Source organism: Phyllobates terribilis, unplaced genomic scaffold, assembly GCF_046119375.1.
Source record: "Phyllobates terribilis strain yellow unplaced genomic scaffold, ASM4611937v1 Scaffold_12__6_contigs__length_324123572, whole genome shotgun sequence".
NCBI classification, from domain to species: Eukaryota; Metazoa; Chordata; class Amphibia; order Anura; family Dendrobatidae; genus Phyllobates; species Phyllobates terribilis.
In genome coordinates, this window is record NW_027362772.1 from 261501303 (window position 1) to 261523985 (window position 22683).

Genomic DNA, 22683 nt, shown 5'->3' on the forward strand with positions numbered 1-22683 from the left:
GATGAGAGCTGCAAAAGGTGTTTGTAATGACACACAGCTCTGCTCTTTTCTACTCAGTAGATACTAGCCATGAGCTCACGGAGGAGAGCTGAGCTGTTTGTCATTACATGTCTCACAACAGAACATTAGCTCTATGACTCCTTGGGGTTGTTATCTTTTTGGATGCCTCGTCATGCAGGGGAAATAAGTATAGACCCCCCATAGAAGAATATCTGCTAATACCTCCTTGGTTGAAGGGAGAATTAGAATCTAAACGTTACAAGCTAATATCTTTGCAACAAAGATAAGAAAAAATAAAAACAAACTATGTTTTACTCAGCTCTGTGGTCAGTTTACCATGCTAAAACTGGTGAAAGATCCTCTTTAAGTGATGTGAATGGTGGTATCTAGATATGGCCCTACACTGTGTTCCAAATTATTATGCAAATAATATTTTCTCAGATTTTCCCAAATTACCTATATGAATTGCAGTCATTGTAATTTTCCAGTCAAATAACTATTAGAGTACAATTGAAAGGTTTTTGTACAAACTGCCTATGATAACAGTATATTTAAAAAAAAAATAAAAAAACTCATGCATGAAATGATCTCGATGGTCCAGATGGATGGAGTGGAGGATGGCTGGTTGATGGACACCCCATGCAAACACGGCTACGGCGCTAACAAGGAGGAGGTGGAGTAATGTTTTGGGCTGGAATCATGGGGAGAGAGATTGTCGGCCCTTTTAGGATCCCTGAAGGGGTAAAGATGAACTCCATAATGTATGTTGAGTTTCTCAAACAGCACTTCCTGCCATGGTTCAAGAAGAAGAACCGTGCATTCCACAGCAAGATCATTTTCATGCATGATAATTCCCCGTCTTATGCTGCACATAATACATCTGCATCTCTGGCTGCTGTGGGCATAAAAGGGGACAAACTTATGGTGTGGCACCCATGCTCCCCTGACCTCAACCCCATTGAGAACCTCTGGAGCATCATCAAAAGGAGTGTCTATGATGGCGGGAGGCAGTTCACATCTAAGCAACAGCTCTGGGAGGGTATTCTGTCCTCATGCAAAACAATTGAAGCAGAAACCATCCAAAACCTGACAAATTCAATGGAGAGAGAGTTCAGAAGCTCCTTTCGAACAAGGGGTCCTATGTGCAAATGTAACATCACCTAGAATAAAGTTTTGAGTTGAAAACTGTTTGATTTCAGTTTGTAATAACCTGCTAATGCTTATAATTTCAAAAATGACCATTTTTTTGTTCTTTATTAAAATGAAAAGGTTGAAAACTCTGCTGTGCATAATAATTTGGAACGTGCAGTTTGAGTTTTTTATTTTTTTAAAAATATACTGTTATCATAGGCAGTTTGTGCAAAAACCTTTCAATTGTACTCTAATAGTTATTTGACTGGAAAATTACAATGACTGCAATTCATATAGGTAATTTGGGAAAATCTGAGAAAATATTATTTGCATAATAATTTGGAACACAGTGTATATGATAGCGTGCTGTACAAGAAACTTAAAACCAGTGCAAAATCATGACTAATAACCACAGACATTTTGCAGTACACATTTGGACAGAAAGCAAAATTCCGGCGTTCAGCTAACCCAAGTCTACCTGACTTCATTCCAAGAAAACATGGCTTCGCTGCTGATGGATCACTTTACTTACTAAATTCAGGAATGGCTGCTTGGACTTGGAAATCCAATCCACGAAGCTCCAGACAAACATGTTGAGCACTGACGTTGCTTTCAGACATTTTGGAACTCAGCAGTTAATGTTGCAGCAGAAATCAGGTAAATGTAAAAGCTCATCGGTCTTAGGCTATGTGCCCACGTTGCGGAAATGAAGCAGAAAATTTCTGCTTCATTTCCGCATGTCCTCTCGCGGAAAAATGCATGCGGAATTCTGCACGCGTTTATTGCGCGTTTACCACATGCGGAATTGCCTTGCGTTTTTTAATGCATTGCACAAGGCAATTCCGCTTGCGGAAACGCAAAATTAATGAACATGCTACGGATTTTTGAACGCAGCATAAACGCTGCGGAAAAATCCGCAGCGTGGGCATAGAACTTGCGGAATCCCCTTGGGGACCATGGGGAGCGGATTACCTAGCGTTTAACAAGCGTTTACGCTGCGGAAATTCCGCAGCGTAAACGCTTGAAAAACGCTACGTGGGCACGCAGCCTCATTCTGTGAGCTTGTGTGCATCTCCTCTGACATTTTTCAAGACCTATTGAAAATCGTAAAGGAAAAGCACTACAAAAAATGCCATACCCAGAGCATTCTGCATTCTGAAAGAAAAACACTACTGACCTGAAAAAATGTCATAAACCAAAACATTTTGCAGCCGATTTACTAAAACTGTCTAAGGCTATGTTTCTGGATTCTAATTTTAATCTTATTAAATTAGCTCAAAACTTAAAGACTGGTCACCACCCATATCAAAATGCTATGAAAAACACTAGAAAACTTTTTTTTTTTTTTAAAGTGTAGAAAATTTTCATCAATTTTTGTATGTACTTGTGTCTCATTGACTCCTAAAGACCCTGGTATGGTTTTTAAAGAGGTTGTCCACTACTAGGTTATCAATGTCTGATCGACACCCGACACCCCTCGCCGATCAACGGTACTCGGCTGGGAATACTCACTTGCGGAGCTGCTCTGTTTTCCAATAGTGGCCTCCGCAGGCTACTGCACGTCCGCCTCCTATTGATTTCAATAGGAGGTGGATGTGCAGTACCAAGCCTCAGCCACTTTCAGAAAACGGCCAGCTCCGCAAGTGAGTATTTCTGTCTGGCTGCCGCCGACACCGATACCAGCTGATCGGTGAGGGAGCCGGATGTCGTACACCAGCCGATCATACATTGATGACCTATCCTAAGGAGTGGACAGCTTCTTTAATTATCCATCCTTTGAGTGCAGTCTGCTGTTGTAGGGAATTTAAGCCATAGTATTGGTGCACAAGTGCCCAATTTACAAATTATCCCCATGTGCTAGCATAATTAGGTTTACTGTAATAGAAAAAGCTGGGTGACCAGAAGCATGGTTCCCAACCTTTCTAGAGATTCAAGAAGCAAACTTGCCTTAGACCATACATGTCAAACTCTGGCCCGGGGAGCAAATCTGGCCCAAAGGGTGGTTTTATTTAACCCGCGACACCAGAACCACCACCCCTATGTGGGGCCATTATTCTGTATGGAGGACTATGTTTGGCCCATTATACTGTATGGAGTACTATGTGGAGCCATTATTCTATATGGAGGACTATGTGGGGCCCATTATTCTGTATGGAGGACTATGTGGGGCCATTATTCTGTATGGAGGACCATGTGGGGCCCATTATTCTGTATGGAGGACTATGTGGGGCCAATTATTCTGTATGGAGGACTATGTGGGGCCATTATTCTGTATGGAGGACTATATGGGGCCCATTATCCTGTATGGAGGACTATGTGGGGCCCATTATACTGTATAGAGGACTATGTGGGGCCCATTATACTGTATGGAGGACTATGTGGGGCCATTATACTGTATGGAGGACTATGTGGGGCCCATTATTCTGTATGGAGGACTATGTGGGGCCCATTATTCTGTACGGAGGACTATGAGGGGCCCATTATTTTGTATGGAGGACTATGTGGGGCCATTATACTGTATGGAGGACTATGTGGGGCCATTATACTGTATGGAGGACTATGTGGGGCTTTTATTCTGTATGGAAGACTATGTGGGGCCCATTATACTGTATGGAGGACTCTGTGGGGCCCATTATTCTGTAGGTCGGACTATGTGGGGCCATTAATCTGTATGGAGGACTATGTGGGGCCCATTATTCTGTATGGAGGACTCTGTGGGGCCCATTATTCTGTATGGAGGACTCTGTGGGGCCCATTATACTGTATGGAAGACTCTGTGGGGCCCATTATTCTGTATGGAGGACTATGTGGGGCCATTAATCTGTATGGAGGACTATGTGGGGCCCATTATTCTGTATGGAGGACTATGTGGGCCCCATTATTCTGTATGGAGGACTATGTGGGGTCCATTATACTGTATGGAGGACTATGTGGGGCCTATTATACTATATGGAGCACTCTGTGGGGCCCATTATACTGTATGGAGGACTATGTGGGGCCCATTATTCTGTATGGAGGACTCTGTGGGGCCCATTATTCTGTATGGAGGACTATGTGGGGTCCATTATACTGTATGGAGGACTATGTGGGGCCTATTATACTATATGGAGCACTCTGTGGGGCCCATTATACTGTATGGAGGACTATGTGGGGCCCATTATTCTGTATGGAGGACTCTGTGGGGCCCATTATACTGTATGGAGGACTATGTGGGGCCCATTATTCTGTATGGAGGACTATGTGGGGCCCATTATTCTGTATGGAGGACTATGTGGGGCCCATTATACTGTATGGAGGACTATGTGGGGCCCATTCTGTATGGAGGACTATGTGGGGCCCATTATTCGGTTTGGAGGACTTTGTGGGGCCCATTACACTGTATACTGGTTGGCCCACGCTTTTTCCAAGTTTTTTATTTTGACCCTCTTGACCCTTTTTACCCTTTTGAGTTTGACATCCCTGCCTTAGACCTTGCTCTGTTTTAACTATTATCAGGATTGTTTCTCCTGCACTGAGTTTACAGCAGCATAGGCATCTATACAGTAACATCCTCCTGCACATATAATGCAGATCTGCTGATATGGACCCTGGGAAACAGGGTTGTACTAATATCACCAATGACTGTCAACCAGCTTTTCTAGAAAGGGCTACAACAGAAATGACAACTCAACTATGAATATTTGCTGGGGATTTCTTATTACAAGTGCAACTATGTATTATATTGGCTAAAACATTTTAACCCCTTATTCCCCCACAGTTGTGGAATAAGGTGTACAGGTGTTATATATTATATTATATATAGAGAGAAGCAGGGAGAGGTGACAGCCTCATGTCAGTCCTTGATTTGCTAAGTTTTGAACATGTTCCAACTTGCCCATTGTGCTTGGAGGACAGTGCAGATAGAGCCCTGTGCCTGCAGTCACCAGCCAGACTAGTGCAGGGCTGAGCCTGAGCTGATGGGGACAGCTGGAGTTCTCTGCAGTATGGCAGTGCCAGGGGAGCAGGACACAGCAGCAGCAGCAGCTCCCCTGCTCCTATCCAGCCTCCCCAGATGTATGAGCAGGGGCTTCCCATCACCCAGAATGGACTGCAGTGTGCCTCCTGTGCAGGTAACTAAAAGTGAATATCTCCTATTACCATCATTCATCAGCCCTGCTGCACTCTATATACTGCTATAATGTACAATAAGTGCTTATACTAATGTTTTTACTGATATACAGGTGATGCATGCTCCATAACAGCCTATCCATAGCTGTAGTGCTAATGCTAAGTCTGCAGATACATTGTAACCATCAAAGTAAACAATGTGATTGTATCCATGAAATAGTTATATATTATAACTGTGTGTGATAATATTACAATATGATATTGGTGTTTTCTGTACATGTGTAGCAAAACCTGAAATGATCAAACTTTTCACGAATGCATAACTCCTTCACTGATGATGCAGTAGGTTCACCTGCAGTCCTATGTAAAAGCACAGATAAGTTCAGAGGTGCCAATCAACAAACTCAGCTCTACTGCATAGTGTGAGTTCTTGTATCTATCAATAGTAGTTAAACTTCTAACAGACCGAACAGTGTTGTTTCCTTTTTGCCATTTTTTAATTATTTTATCACTGATAAATGTCTACATCATATTTTCTGCTAATCTGCCTGCACCAGTAGCCCCACTGATATTGTCCCCTTATTCAGCCCTGTCCTTCGTAAACTGTGAATCTCTTCCCGCTTTTCACTTTGTCCAATGGGAGTCTGCTCCATGTCCATTGCGATTCTTGCAACCCCCACGATGAGTTATTTTACGCTGCGTATTTTTCAAAAGAATACAAGTGATCTATTTTACTTAATGGGTGCAGAAAATCTGCAACATCAAAAACTCATCGTGGGAACATAGCCTTAGATTTCAAGTAATCAATACATCGTAAAAAAAAAAAAAAAAAAATTCACCTACGAAAAGGGGGCGCTTGCATTTTATGGCAGCGTACAGGTCCCAATCTGATATGTAGTAAGTATATAACGTTAGTTTGCAATGTGATGAGGTCATCTGAAGGGGAAACTGCCATAGAACACAATATCTTGGAATGCATCTCTAGCATGGGTCAGTGCAAACAGGAGAAAAGAAGGCTGCAATTTACAGACTATGCTCTCATGATGTCTCTTCTTTTTCAGCTATTAAAATAATGCTGTTCTGCATTGGGTCATTGCAGAGCAGAACTGGAGTTGGACTGAGTGTCTGCCTCCTTGCTGCTGTTAGGAGTGGGGGGGATACTTGTACGGCTTTAAGTGTCGTACTGCGAAATCTTTCTCCTTCAGGAGATCTGCAGAGCAGCAAAACCTGCCTGAGAATGAAGGATGGGGAGAGGAGAGCAGCGTGTCTGTTGCCTGTTCATTGCACTAACTGCACCACTGCATCCTGGCGTACCGTTACCATGTGCCATGCTACAGACTCTGGTAGTGTACTAACATCACATTATATATATATATAGTACACACATGAAAAAAGAAAAAGACAAACATTTTTTTTCTGTAACCCATCGTTATACATACCCTAAATGACATATTAGTCTGCAGGGTTCTTGCAGGGAACTCTGTATTAACAATACAGACAGTTTGCCATTCTTTAGAAAGCGGAGTAACCTGAAAGTGGTGATTTTATAAATCGATGTGTACAATGTTGTATTTCACACATACAGATGGTTTGGGGTCTTCCACTTATTTGTAGGATTTTTAGAAAAAAAAATTTCTTTGAGGAAAATCAGCCATTTTTTTTATTCTCATAGAAAGTTTTTCTTATCATGAGAACGTATTTTTTAAAGGGAGTCTGTCACCCCCAAAATGCTAAAGAAACGTATATATAGGTGACAAAGTCCCTATAATAATCATACACAGTTTAACTTAATGTTTGCAGAAAAATCTACTGTTTTTTTAATGGTAAGAGCGAATAGTGTCTAAAATCAGTTTGCGTGCCCGCACTTGTGCACTGACACTGGAGGAGGCAGCCGCATGCTCCTAGTGTCAGTGCAGGTGCGCACACAATATGGTGGTGGGCACGTTCTGACGCCTGGTTCCTGCTTGTCTGCGGCCGCCGCTTGATAGCCTTAGAGGTGTAGCAAGGGCTTTAGTGAGGAGGAGCAGGCATTGAAGCGAGCAGACAATATACGCACATCAGAGTTCCCGCTCCTTCTCATTGAAGCCGCTCGCTCTCAGTGGCATAACATGAAGTTCATGGGCCCCAAAGCAAAAGCTCTAACAGGGCCACAAATTATTGCAAACCTTAAATAGCAAAGGTCTTTTCATAAGGGCCAAAGCGACCTTTTGGGCCACCTAGGCTGCAGGACCAAGGTGCGACTGCAACCCCTGCACCTATTATAGTTACACCCCTTCATGCTTGCTATACTTCCGGGTAAAGTAAAGGGGTTGTCAACTACTTTTACATAGATGCATAGGGCATCAATGTATGATCGGCCTGGGTCCCGCACGCGGCACCCCTGACGATCAGCTGTTATCGGTGCCGGCGGCGGCCATGGGCCGGAAGTACTTACCTGCGGGACTCCGCCGTTAAGTGGTAGTAGCCACCGCGGTGTACTGCACATCCGCACCTATTCAATTGAATGGGATGCGGATGTGCAGTACACCACGGTGGCCACTACCACGTGACGCCGGAACCCCGCAGGTGAGCACTTCCGGTCGGCGGCCACCGGCACCGATAACTGCTGATCGGCGGGGGTGCCGCGTGCGGGACCCAGGCCGATCATACATTGATAGGGCATCAATGTAAAAGTAGTGGACAACTTCTTTACGACAGGCAGGAACCAGGCATCAGATTGCGCCCACAGCCATATTGTGTGCATGCCCATACTGACACTTGGAACACACTACTGTGCCCCTCCAGTGTCAGTGCGCAACTGCAGACACGAAAATTTATTTTAGACCGCATTCACTTTAACCAACGGATATAGGCTTTAATATGTAGATAGGAGGGCATAACGGTGCACCATGGGGTAGGTGCTTAGTAGTTGCTGGCAAGTACAGTGCATCATCTCCGGTTCAAATGACCTGATGTTGTTCTGCAGATAGGTCATCAGTATGTAAGTCTTGAACAACCCCTTTATTATAGGGGAGTCCCATGTTAAAGGGGTTGTCCAGTCCAAATCAATAAGTCTGCAGTCACTCTGTGTGACTGCAGACTCAGGGTATGTGCACACGATGCAGAAATGAAGCAGAAAATTTCTGCATCTCCCTGGCAGAAAAAAACGCATGCAGATTGTGCATGCGTTTTTCCTGCGGAATACATGCGGATTCACATGCGTTTCCGCATGTGGATTGACAAGCGCTTTCCAGGCGATTTTAGCATCACCTGGAAAGTGCTTGACAACTTCACACTATATAAATCCATGCAACCAGCATGGATTTATATAGTGTGACCCGAGAGAATGGTAAAAATAAAAAATACATGTATACTTTACCCTCTGATGGCCCGCGCTGTCCTGCTCACTCCGTTCTCCCGGCAACTTTGAATTGAAAGACCTGCCGACGTCAGCGTCACGTGACCTGTCACATGACTCTGACGTCAGCGCAGGTCCTTCAACTCACTGCAAGTGCCGGGAACCAAGCAGGAGCGCTGCGCGGGCTGACAGATGGTAAGTATATATGTATTTTTTATTTTATTCTTGTTTTACAGCTTTTTTAATGGTACCTGGGTGTGGATGAGACTCTCCTCTCCTCCACACCCGGGTACCATCCGCACATTAGAACGCGCCAATAACGCAAGTACAGATGCAGTCTTGCGGAATTGGCGCGTTCTAATGCAAGTCAATGGCGGCGAAAACGCCGCGTTTACGCAAAATTAATTGACATGCTGCGGATCTTTGAGCGCAGCGTTTACGCTGCGGAAAAATCCGCATCATGGGCACAGCACATGCGGATTTCAATTGGGGAACATTGCTGCCCTTCTACCATGCGTTTTTAATGCGTTTCCGCGGCGTTTCCGCAACTGCAAAAACACAGCGGAAACGCATTAAATACGCCTCGTGTGAACTCAGCCTTATGAATCCCGTCAGTGCACGCACTATGCGCTGGGAGGATTCGCCGGCTTCTGATCTGGGACTGGAGGGTATGTATGACTTATACAGAGCCCGTTCAGTGGGCGCGGCCTCGCTTCATACACTTGTATTATGCGAGGCAGCACCCAGTCTAGAGACGCGGCTGTCCAGTGGGTGTGGTCATCCAGGTGGCATGGCCTTGCTCAATACAAGTGTATGAAGCGAGGCCACGCCCACTGGACAGGTATGCGCATCGCATACATCACCGCTGTTCCCTGCTCAGAAACCGGCGAATCCCTGCAGAGCACAGTGCGTGTGCTGGGGAGAGTCATAAGTCTGCGGTCACACAGAGTGACCACAGACTTATCATTTTGGACCAGACAACCCCTTTAAGGATCTCCAAAATCATTATCCAGTGTGGGGACAGTTGACTGTAGTTTATAATCATTCTTTCTTTGCTGCAGTGAAAATCTGTTAAGTTTCTGGTGAGCTTCTAATGGCCTTATGCTTATTAACAATATTCAATTTAAGCAGGAAGAGCTGCAGTATAAAACACAGGGGATGGAAAACAGCGTAAGCTGAAAGGAGGGTTTTCATCTAAATCATATAATGATTCTATCTATGTATCTCATATGTATTTATTTATTTATTTTACTCTCTAATATAGCACCACTAATTCCACAGCACTTTACAGACATTATTGGCACTGTCCCCATTGGGGCTCACAATCTACATTTCCTATCAGTATGTCTTTGGAGTGTGGGAGGAAACCCACGCAAACACGGGGAGAACATACAAACTCCTTGCAGATGTTGTCATTGGTGGGATTTGAACCCAGGACCCCAGTGCTACAAAGCAACAATGCTAACCACTGAGCCACCATGCTGCCCTCTCTCTCTATCTATCTATCTATCTATCTATCTATCTATCTATCTATCTATCTATCTATCTATCTATCTATCTATCTATCTATCTATCTTCTATCTATCTATCAACCAACCATAGATATGGTCTCAATATCTTTTGACTTTCTGCAGTGCCCTTGGTTAGATTTCACATAGCAGCATCTTCCAGCCAGGGATGGAGCGGAGACGGGAGCTGACATGCTGCTTGCTGCTGCAGTCTGGTCCATGAATTTCTGTATATGAGAATCTGTCTCCGATGTAGAAACTATTGAGCTGGGATTACATATGTCATATATTATGTATTTATGGAAGTGATATCAAACACAAGATGAATTGCAATGAGCCAACTCTGATTGTGGTTGAAGTAGTGTCACATTTACTGCACATTATATGGCATATTTTAAGTAGTTTGGCCATATACCATCTCCTACATCCCCACAACTTAGGACATTAGTGCAGTGCGGCTTATTGTTGTCTAGTGATTATACTAATGAACACGATGTACAATTAAATGGCCTTCTAACCAATTCATGTTTCTTACTTTTGGACGGTTGGACCATAAGAAAAGCTTTTTTTGCATTTTAGGTATTGATAGCATTAATAGGATGGCATTGTATTTTTCACTTGAAGAAATGCTTCTAAGGCTACGTTCACACGGGCATATTTTCAGTCGAAGTGCTGTCCATAGAAAAATTGACATCACACGGACAGCACTAGGACCAATGTTAATCAATTGCGCGGTTCAAATTAGCTTTTTTTTTTTTTCGATGAGTGACTCTGCATTTGAAAAAGATCGCAGCATGCACTAGTTTCTTCCGCATGTTCAAGTCTATGGCTGAGCAGAAAACAAATGGTTCCCATACGTGTCATCCGTATAGCAATTTTTTACAGATACATTGCACTTCTTAACAGGGGAAACTGTTTTTGGTCTTGTAAGTGTTAATAACTGGTTAATAACTGGTGATATAGTAAGATCAGACTGTCAGTCATTACATGTCTCGCAATGGTGATGCCCCCTTTATTTTACAATAATCTCTGGAGGCAGATTCTCAGGGTGATCTATGTCTGGCCCATAGGCTCATTTACATATTAAGAAAAACATGGATTTCTCTGGAATAAGACATCGGATGTCCGATATCAAGGTATCAGTTTATTCAGCTTCCTATGACCTACATGCCCATATAGATGGTTTAGGATGGTTGATCCTACTGATAAGATTTCTTTTAAGTTGTAGGAATGAGGAGCAAAGTGAAAAGCATAATAAAAAAAAAAAGAGAGGCACAGACATATGCAGATTATGCTACTGCTTTCTAGTAAGCCCAGTGCTGGATTCACAGTTACACTCCTCAGTACTGCTGTATATTGCCTTCCACGATGCTGCTGCAGCTTCAGAGCATGAACAAGTAAGAGGCATGAGAGCAGGAATGTCTCATGTTCCTGTGTGCTGTCTATGGGAAACATCATAGCACTAGCTCAGAGACAACTGAGATGCAAAGTGGAAATCTGATGAAAAATGAAGGATACAAGTCATATAATGGCCAGACATAGTGTTATTCTTCATGTACAGACACATGACAGCTTATTGTGAAAAGTCATCTGAAATAACTGGTATGCTGAAAGTAGGATAATGATATATTAGGGAGTTTCTATTCATGAATTTCCCTTTATATTTTATATGAAGTGGTGCCCTTGTCTATGGAGATCACATTGGAGCGACTCATGCTGCAATGGCTGGGGGCCTGATTAGAATCCTGTGATTTTTTACATCTAAAGTTACAGTAGCGCTGTGCAAGTAAATGAAAGAGAAGCGATAGCAATAGTAATAATGTTCTCCCCCAGTGCTGCCTGATATACTTTCTTATTCCTTACCGCCATGGAAAAGAAAAGGTTATGAAGATTAAAGAGGATGTAGTTTACACAATGTAGTGATCTGCAATCTCTACAGAGAAGGATAATGCAAAAATCTTCAGATTATTAGCACAAGACCTAAAGGTCAAGATCTGCAAAAGAAACTACAATGTCAGCTTATCCAGGGCAGATGGTAGCAGATCAATACACTCACTACGTAACGGAGCTTGTCAGAATTGAAATTTAAAGGGGTTGTCCACTACCTTGACAGACCCTTTTTTAAATGAAGTAGTCCCCTGTGAAGACACGGGGTCTTCTGTGAGTATAATACTCCTCAGGCAACACAGGGTGAGGGTAAAACAGTGTGGCAATACTTTATTGAACCACCAAACAGACAATAACCATATAGAACAGTTCCAGCAAACACCCAAGATGGTGCAAAATTACACAGTCTCACCCTTCCGCTGGCCCATTGGGAATAGAACAGCTGAAACTTTGGAACTTCCAGGGCCAACTACCCCAACCAGTGTCATCCCGCTTTGGATGGACATCCAGAGAGAGGAGGTAGCTTCAAGCTTAGGAAGCTGACAGTCCATTGAGGTACAAGGCCAGGAAACCCAAGGGTCCCACCTTGGCCTCTCCGAACAACTCCATGGGTTCCAGGTGACCTCATTGTCCCAGCCTGGCTTTCTCCGAGTGTCTCCATGGGTTCTGTGATAGTCAATGGAGCATATCTGTATCCCTCTGGATAGAGCCATATTGTCCTGTAGAGCTGTCACTTAGAGTGTTCCTGTCTTTGGTTTTGAAAAGGACTACTGATACAGAGGCATATCCCCATTATATAGTTCACAACTGTCCTTCAAGACATTATCTACAGGTCAGGGGGCAGGTGAGATGAGTTTAACTCTCCATTGTTTGAGCATTTAATCGATCTGCATAACTTATATTCCTCTGCTCTGTGAGTCAACAAGCCCCAGGGCCCACACAATGGTTAACCAACATATTTAGCAAACATTCATTGTTCACAAACCCTGTGCAAAGATAACAGTACAATAAACTGTAGGAGCTGATATAAGATGTAAATAACAGCTATTCATCAATTAACAAATATCAACTCAATCTACAAGAGAAGTCAACATTCAGATTTATGAGAAAAGTCCATGATTCTTCTCCCACCCGAAGAAAGAAACACATAAATTCAAAAGTCAACATAAAAATAAAGGTGTATGGCTCCTGGCCTACTGCATTTACATGTCTGAATAATGAAGATTAAAAGCCGTGTCGTCACACCCCCCTTGTAAAATAAAAATAACAGCTACTCACCTCCTGCCAGGAATTTTGGTGCCGGTCTCTTCCCGGGCGTTCGCGTGACATTGTTATTCCACATGAGTTCTGCAGCCAATCAGCAGCCGCTATTGGGCTCCTCACTTCCCTCGGACGATTGTTGGACAAGTGGAAGTAGTGAGGGCGCAGCAGCCCAGTAGCGGCCACTGATTGGCTGCAGGGCTCATGTAACATAATCGCAGTTGAGACCCAGTAGACATCACCAAAATGGTGCTGGAGTAGGAGGTGAGTATATATATATATATTTTTATTTTTACATGGAGGAGGATTTCATTTAAAAATGAGTTGTCCAGGTAGTGGAGAACCCCTTTAATTCAGACTGAAATTATTCAGATGGTGATTTTACACATAATTAAAGGAATTTGGAGCGATGGAGGATGTAGCAGTTGGACGGCAACTGGAGGTGCTGTAATGGATCCTCGAGACTTGAGTCAAGATTAGTTAAGGCAACAGATGGAGTAGAACTCCAGCACACAAGGGTGCTAGAAGGACCTGACGACAAGCAGGGCAAGCACTAGAATAGTAAAGAAGGATCAGTGAGGTGGCAGATCTGAATATTTCACAGAAACCAGTGTAGAACCAAGCAGTAGTGTAGCAGAGCCCAGCAATGTAGCAGAACTGAGTATGCAACAGAGTCAAAGATGAATCCAGTCAGCAGTATAGCAGAGCTCCCAGTGTTGTAGCAGAGTTGGACGTGTCAGGAGGCTCAGTAGTGCAGATCAGAAGTTGTAGCAGAGCTGAGTATGTCTGAGACAGTAGCAGAGCTGCGCAAAGAAACAGTCCACGGTAGTGGCATAGACACCAACTACCTGGATACTCAGGCAGTGACACAAAGTCCAGTAAGACCAGGGGACATGACGTCAGAGGTGTGTGCCTTGCCAACACAACTTGCCCAAAAAAAACAGAGACCGGCGGGAGGAGGAGGAAGCAGCAGCGCCTGGTGCTGGATACAAGAGGGCAAAACATAGTTTCACATCTTGGCTATCATCAGCTTGACAGATCCATCTCTTTTTTGACAGGTTTGCTCAACAGCATAATTACTAAATTCATATACTGCGGCTGCCAAACTATAAAAATAATCCCTGGAGACCAGAGAGCAAAAGTACATCTGTGTATAGTGATGCATCCTCAAACATAAAGTATTTTTTTATGCAAGTAAATATACTTTTAAATGTTGAATTAAACTTTCAGCATCATTTCTGTTTCCCATTTCAATGCTGCCTTTCTAGAATAGGTTGAATTCCTCTGTAGTAAAGTCTTAATGTGAATATTATCAATCCAGCAATATCATCTTTTTTCCACTAGGGGGTTCCACCAACATAAAAAGAATATTCCACATGTTGATAGACTCCGAGGTTAGCCGAGGACAAGATTTCTTAACCATATCTCTGGTAAGTAGCCCCTATATTCTAATATGAATAATTGCAAATTCTGGATTTGCTTAATATTGATAAATGAAAATGCATGCTTTTCTCTATGCAATACAAAATAGTATATATATATATATTTATATGTATTTATTTTATACAGCGTCGGACTGGGGTGTCTGGGACCAACATGGGGAATTGACTCTAGGGGCCCACCCTACAGCTATATGCTATATACTTGTTAGCCGTTATCCCTGTTATAGTGGAGCGGTAGGTGAGACATTTGACCACAGAAACATTCATTCTCTTTGGGGCTTCCAGAAAAAAGACAAACGCAGCGCTTGCAGCCACTGAGGGAATGAATGGATCAGTGGTTAAGTCTCACATGCCGCTCCAGTCTAATAGGGATAAAAGCTCCATATTCTGCCAATTGGGTCCCAGCAGTTGGATCCCCAACAATCAATACGTTATCACTTATCCTGTGGAGAATAATACCACATACAAGGGACAAATACTGCCACACAATGACCAGACTACATATTACCACCACATAGTGACCGAATAGTACCACATACAAGGGACAAATACCGCCACACTATGACCAGACCACATATTACCACAACATAGTGACCGAATAATACCACATACAAGCATTATACACAGGAACTCTGTATATAGTGTACAGGTAATACAGTGCTTACCAGTGAGATTATACACAGAAGCTCTGTATATAGTGTACAGGTAATACAGTGATCACCAGTGACATTATACACAGGAGCTCTATATATAGTATCAGTGTATAGGTAATACAGGGATCATCAGTGACATTATACACAGGAGCTCTGTATATAGTGTATAGTGTGTGTGTACATGTAATTCACTGACTCACCAGTGACATCTCTAAGTGAAGTCCTTTATCTTCGCTTTTCTTCTTCATCTGGCACAAACTGCCATTACTTCATCCATGCAGCACGCGGCTCTTTTTGAAAATAACACACAGTAATCAATAGCTGATCGCTTCTAGAGCCGATTCCCAACTTTTTCCCCAACTTCTATACTATGTCAGATGAATAAAAAAAAATTACGCAGTTCCACCCTGCACAGTAACACGACCTCCCTTTTTGTCCCCCCTCCATAAAAAGCAGTTTCCCAAAAAGTAAATTAGATTACAGTAGTAATAATGTCCCTAATGGGACCGTAAAAGGTAATTATGTTCCCTACTTGCCACCATAAACTAATAATGTATGTTCCTCAATCTGGCGTCAAGCGAGACTGCAGACTTGAACTCCAAGCTGGACAACCCCATCAGTATTGTGCAGCTCCAGATTTTCCATTTGCATCAATGCAATTCCTGTTGTTATCAGAGGGTATTGATGTAGCTGAATATATGGCAGGAAAATATTATGGGAATGGTAGAAATACTTCTGTCATTGCCAAACTAGCGCAGAAACGTGCAACGTAAAACCTTCATCTTATGATATTAAAATATTTCTCTTTAAAGAGGATTTTTGTAGAACTTGTAGAAGTTTTCTTTTAAGTTTTTTTTTTCTTTTAGCAGTGGATATCATCCCCCCGATATTCACTGTGCGCAGTAGCATCTATCACTCACCGATGCTACTGCGCACACGCGGGCGCCATTCTGCTAAAGGAAAAAGAAATTAGCTTGCAGCAGTATGGCCCCCGCAGTAGCATTTTTCGATCGCCGAGAGATGCTACTGTGCATGCACGGTGCCATATTGCTGCACCCACATTTTTTTTCCTGAAGCAAAATGGCGCCCGCGCGTGCGCACTAGCATCTTGGCATCCAAAAGATGCCACTGCGCACGCGTGGGCCATGGTGGCTATATTGGGGGACGTAAATTTTCTCTTTTGAACAGAAATTACACAGGCAATATTTAAAACAGTAGGCAGGTGACTGAAAGCACAGTGACCAGTCAGAGGCCAGAGATAGGCATACATAATGAGAGAACCAGTTACAGCCCCTCCCTAAAGTCCCGCCCCAGAGCACGAGCATATCATTATGGCAGAACTGAAAATAAAGATTATAAAAGAACCACAGGATGGATTTCATCAACAAAGGTATCATTTTACTCAGTGTAATGGCGCCCACCTGACAGTGTATGTGGTTTACTAAGCACAATCCTGCTGACAGGTGCACTTTAAGGCCTGTTTACACAAAGTGATTAGGAAATTTGCAATAATTATTTGCCAGGATAAACGAGCACCAAAACAATAGCAGGCAGTGAAAATATTGTTTATTATCCAAAAAACTGAACATTCGCCATCCAATTTACATAATCTTCCCTGCATGCACGGATATTTATTGCTTTATGTTGTCAGATCTGTAAAAACGTTTTAGCAAAAGGGAAAATATTGCTACTCAGAGGTCCTTTATTGTTGATTGCTTTGTATAAGAAGAAGGAAGAAGGTTCCTATCCTCAAATGGTTCACGGAAAGAGCAGCAGATCTGTGACTCTAGTCCTAACAGTCCTTTTGGTGACTATCCTAAGTACACAACCAGAAGATGACGACCACATACATATTCATTGAATGATTACACCAAATTGTCTTTGATACATTGTTCGGAGGCCTCCATGATGGAGCTAGGAGGGAGGGATTGTTCTGTGAGCCAGATATAAAGTCAAATATCAGACGGTATGTCACTAATACTGGATGCCTGTCCATCAATGATCACAATCCAATATATCTGAATGTGGTTGTTTCCATGGGTTTCTGCAAGCCCCATTCAGATGTACTGGACAGTTTCGAACATTTTTGTAAACAAATCTACTCCTTTAAGCCCTTAACCCCTTAAGCCCCGCGGGTGGTTTGCACGTTAATGACCGGGCCAATTTTTACAATTCTGACCACTGTCACTTTATGAGGTAATTACTCTCGAACGCTTCAACGGATCCCCCTGATTCTGAGATTGTTTTTTCGTGACATATTGTACTTCATGATTGTGGAAAAATTTCTTCGATATCACTTGCGTTTATTTGTGAAAAAAACGGAAATTTGGCGAAAATTTTGCAATTTTCAAAATTTGAATTTTTAAGCCCTGAAATCAGAGCGATATGTCACACAAAAGAGTTAATAAATAACATTTCCCACATGTCTACTTTACATCAGCACAATTTTGGAACCAAAATTTTTTTTTGTTAGGGAGCTATAAGGGTTAAAAGTTGACCAGCGATTTCTCATTTTTCCAACAAAATTTACAAAACCATTTTTTTAGGGACCACATCACATTTGAAGTCACTTTGAGAGGTCTTTATGACAGAAAATACCCAAAAGTGACACCATTCTAAAAACTGCACCCCTCAAGGTGCTCAAAACCACATTCAAGAACTTTATTAACCCTTCAGGTGCTTCACAGGAATTTTTTGAATGTGGAAGAAAAAAATGAACATTTAACTTTTTTCACAAAAATGTTAATTTAGACCCAATTTTTTTTATTTTCACAGGGGTAACAAGAAAAAATGGACCCCAAAATTTGTTGTGCAATTTCCCCTGGGCACGCAGATACCCAATATTTGGGGAAAAAATACTGTTTGGGCGCACGGCAGGGCTCGGAAGGGAAGGAGCGCTATTTGACTTTTTGATTGTAAAATTTGCTTGAATAATTAGCGGACGCCATGTTGTGTTTGGAGAGCCCATGTGTGCCCAAACTTTGGAGCTCCCCCACAAGTGACCCCATTTTGGAAACTAGACCCCCCAAGGCACCTTTCTAGATGCATAGTGAGCACTTGGAACCCCCAGGTGCTTCACAAATTGATTCGTAACAATGAAAAAGTGAAAAAAAAAAACACTTTTTCATTTTTATGAATCAATTTGTGAAGCACCTGAGTGCTCCAAGTGCTCACAATGCATCTAGATAGGTGCCTTGGGGGGTCTAGTTTCCAAAATGGGGTCACTTGTGGGGGAGCTCCAATGTTTGGGCACACAGCGGCTCTCCAAACGCAACATGGTGTCGCTAACAATTTGAGCCGATTTTCCGTTAAATTTGTTAGAGGACACCATGTTGCATTTAGAGAGTCCCTGTGTGCCCAAACATTGGAGCTCCCCCACAAGTGACCCCATTTTGGAAACTAGACCCCCCAAGGCACCTATCTAGATGCATAGTGAGCACTTGGAACCCCCAGGTGCTTCACAAATTGATTCGTAACAATGAAAAAGTGAAAAAAAAAACACTTTTTCATTTGTATGAATCAATTTGTGAAGCACCTGAGGGTTCCAAGTGCTCACTATGCATCTAGATAGGTGCCTTGGGTGGTCTAGTTTCCAAAATGGGGTCACTTGTGGGGGAGCTCCAATATTTGGGCACACAGCGGCTCTCTAAATGCAACATGGTGTCCGCTAACAAATTTAACGCAAAATTGGCTCAAATTGTTAGCGACACCATGTTGCGTTTGGAGAGCTGCTGTGTGCCCAAACATTGGAGCTCCCCCACAAGTGACCCCATTTTGGAAACTAGACCCCCCAAGGCACCTATCTAGATGCATAGTAAGCACTTGGAACCCCCAGGTGCTTCACAAATTGATTCGTAACAATGAAAAAGTGAAAAAAAAAACACTTTTTCATTTTTATGAATCAATTTGTGAAGCACCTGGGGGTTCCAACTGCTCACTATGCATCTAGATAGGTGCCTTGGGGGGTCTAGTTTCCAAAATGGGGTCACTTGTGGGAGAGCTCCAATGTTTGGGCACACAGGGACTCTCTAAATGCAACATGGTATCCGCTAACAAATTGAATGGAAAATCGGCTCAAATTGTTAGCGGACACCACATTGCGTTTGGAGAGCTTCTCTGTGCCCAAACTTTGGAGCTCCCCCACAAGTGACCCCATTTTGGAAACTAGACCCCCCAAGGCACCTTTCTAGATGCATAGTGAGCACTTGGAACCCCCAGGTGCTTCACAAATTGATTCGTAATAATGAAAAAGTGAAAAAAAAAACACTTTTTCATTTTTACGAATCAATTTGTGAAGCACCTAGGGGTTCCAAGTGCTCACTATGCATCTAGATAGGTGCCTTGGGGGGTCTAGTTTCCAAAATGGGGTCACTTGTGGGGGAGCTCCAATGTTTGGGCACACAGGGACTCTCTAAATGCAACATGGTATCCGCTAACAAATTGAATGGAAAATCGGCTCAAATTGTTAGCGGACGCCACATTGCGTTTGGAGAGCCCCTCTGTGCCCAAACTTTGGAGCTCCCCCACAAGTGACCCCATTTTGGAAACTAGACCCCCCAAGGCACCTTTCTAGATGCATAGTGAGCACTTGGAACCCCCAGGTGCTTCACAAATTGATTCGTAATAATGAAAAAGTGAAAAAAAAACACTTTTTCATTTTTACGAATTAATTTGTGAAGCACCTATGGGTTCCAAGTGCTCACTATGCATCTAGATAGGTGCCTTGGGGGGTCTAGTTTCCAAAATGGGGTCACTTGTGGGGGAGCTCCAATGTTTGGGCACACAGGGACTCTCTAAATGCAACATGGTATCCGCTAACAAATTGAATGGAAAATCGGCTCAAATTGTTAGCGGACGCCACATTGCGTTTGGAGAGCCCCTCTGTGCCCAAACTTTGGAGCTCCCCCACAAGTGACCCCATTTTGGAAACTAGACCCCCCAAGGCACCTTTCTAGATGCATAGTGAGCACTTGGAACCCCCAGGTGCTTCACAAATTGATTCGTAATAATGAAAAAGTGAAAAAAAAAACACTTTTTCATTTTTACGAATTAATTTGTGAAGCACCTAGGGGTTCCAAGTGCTCACTATGCATCTAGATAGGTGCCTTGGGGGGTCTAGTTTCCAAAATGGGGTCACTTGTGGGGGAGCTCCAATGTTTGGCCACACAGGGACTCTCTAAATGCAACATGGTATCCGCTAACAAATTGAATGGAAAATCGGCTCAAATTGTTAGCGGACGCCACATTGCGTTTGGAGAGCCCCTCTGTGCCCAAACTTTGGAGCTCCCCCACAAGTGACCCCATTTTGGAAACTAGACCCCCCAAGGCACCTTTTCTAGATGCATAGTGAGCACTTGGAACCCCCAGGTGCTTCACAAATTGATTCGTAATAATGAAAAAGTGAAAAAAAAAACACTTTTTCATTTTTACGAATTAATTTGTGAAGCACCTAGGGGTTCCAAGTGCTCACTATGCATCTAGATAGGTGCCTTGGGGGGTCTAGTTTCCAAAATGGGGTCACTTGTGGAGGAGCTCCAATGTTTGGGCACACAGGGACTCTCCAAATGCAACATGATATCCGCTAACAATTTGAGCTGACAATTTGTTAGCGGATATCATGTTGCATTTGGAGAGTCCCTGTGTGCCCAAACATTGGAGCTCCCCCACAAGTGACCCCATTTTGGAAACTAGACCCCCCAAGGCACCTATCTAGATTCATAGTGAGCACTTGGAACCCCAGGTGCTTCACAAATTGATTCATAAAAATGAAAAAGTGTTTTTTTTTTCACTTTTTCATTTTTACGAATCAATTTGTGAAGCACCTGGGGGTTCCAAGTGCTCACTATGCATCTAGAAAGGTGCCTTGGGGGGTCTAGTTTCCAAAATGGGGTCACTTGTGGGGGAGCTCCAAAGTTTGGGCACAGAGGGGCTCTCCAAACGCAATGTGGTGTCCGCTAACAATTTGAGCCGATTTTCCATTTAATTTGTTAGCGGATACCATGTTGCATTTAGAGAGTCCCTGTGTGCCCAAACATTGGAGCTCCCCCACAAGTGACCCCATTTTGGAAACTAGACCCCCCAAGGCACCTATCTAGATTCATAGTGAGCACTTGGAACCCCAGGTGCTTCACAAATTGATTCATAAAAATGAAAAAGTGTTTTTTTTTTCACTTTTTCATTTTTACGAATCAATTTGTGAAGCACCTGGGGGTTCCAAGTGCTCACTATGCATCTAGAAAGGTGCCTTGGGGGGTCTAGTTTCCAAAATGGGGTCACTTGTGGGGGAGCTCCAAAGTTTGGGCACAGAGGGGCTCTCCAAACGCAATGTGGTGTCCGCTAACAATTTGAGCCGATTTTCCATTCAATTTGTTAGCGGACACCATGTCGCGTTTGGAGAGCCCGTGATGTGCCTAAACAGTGGAGCTCCCCCACAAGTGTCCCCATTTTGGAAACTATACCCCTCAAAGATTTTATTAAGGTGTATAGTGAACATTTTGAACCCAGAGGTACGGCACATTATTTGTTTACATTAGGTCATCATATTGAATAAGTTTTCATTATTCTTGAGCGCAAGTGCTCGCTACTTGAGTTTGCATCGGGTACTCAGGTATGCACCATGTACAGCGTGTGCTCGAGTGACATGCTCGAGTCCCTGCTCCGCATGTTTCACGGTTATTAGACACCCAAAAAAAAACATGCGGGGATCGCTCGTGCATGGCAGGCAATCCCCGTAAAGTTTTTTGGCCGCGAAGCATATGGGGCAGAGACTCGAGCATGTCACTCAAATACCCACGATACTAAATGCATACCAGAGCACCCGATGCAAACTCAAGTAGCGAGCACTTGCTCTCAACACTAGTCGCCATATCGTCATCTTTTTTTCTTACTTTTGAAAAAAATCCCAACCCCAGCCCTAACCCTAGCACAACCCTAGCCCCAGCACAACCCTAGCCCCAGCACAACCCTAGCCCCAGCACAACCCTAGCCCCAGCACAACCCTAGCCCCAGCACAACCCTAGCCCCAGCACAACCCTAGCCCCAAACCCAGCCCTAACCCTAGCCCAATCCTAACTCAAGAGTTTATTTTTGACGCCGTTCCTTGTGCGGTATAAGTGATTAGACGACTTTATTCTTCGGGTCGGTGTGATTACAGCAATGCCAGAATCATATGGGGTTTTTATGACTGACAGCTGTCACACACTAAAAGACGCATTTTTTGTAAAATCTAGTTTTTGCATCGCCATATTTTGAGAGCTATAATTTTTCCAAATTTTGGCAGACAGTCATGTGACGGCTCGTTTTTTGCGGGATGACTTGACGTTGTTATTGGTGCCATTTTCAGGCACGTGACATTTTTT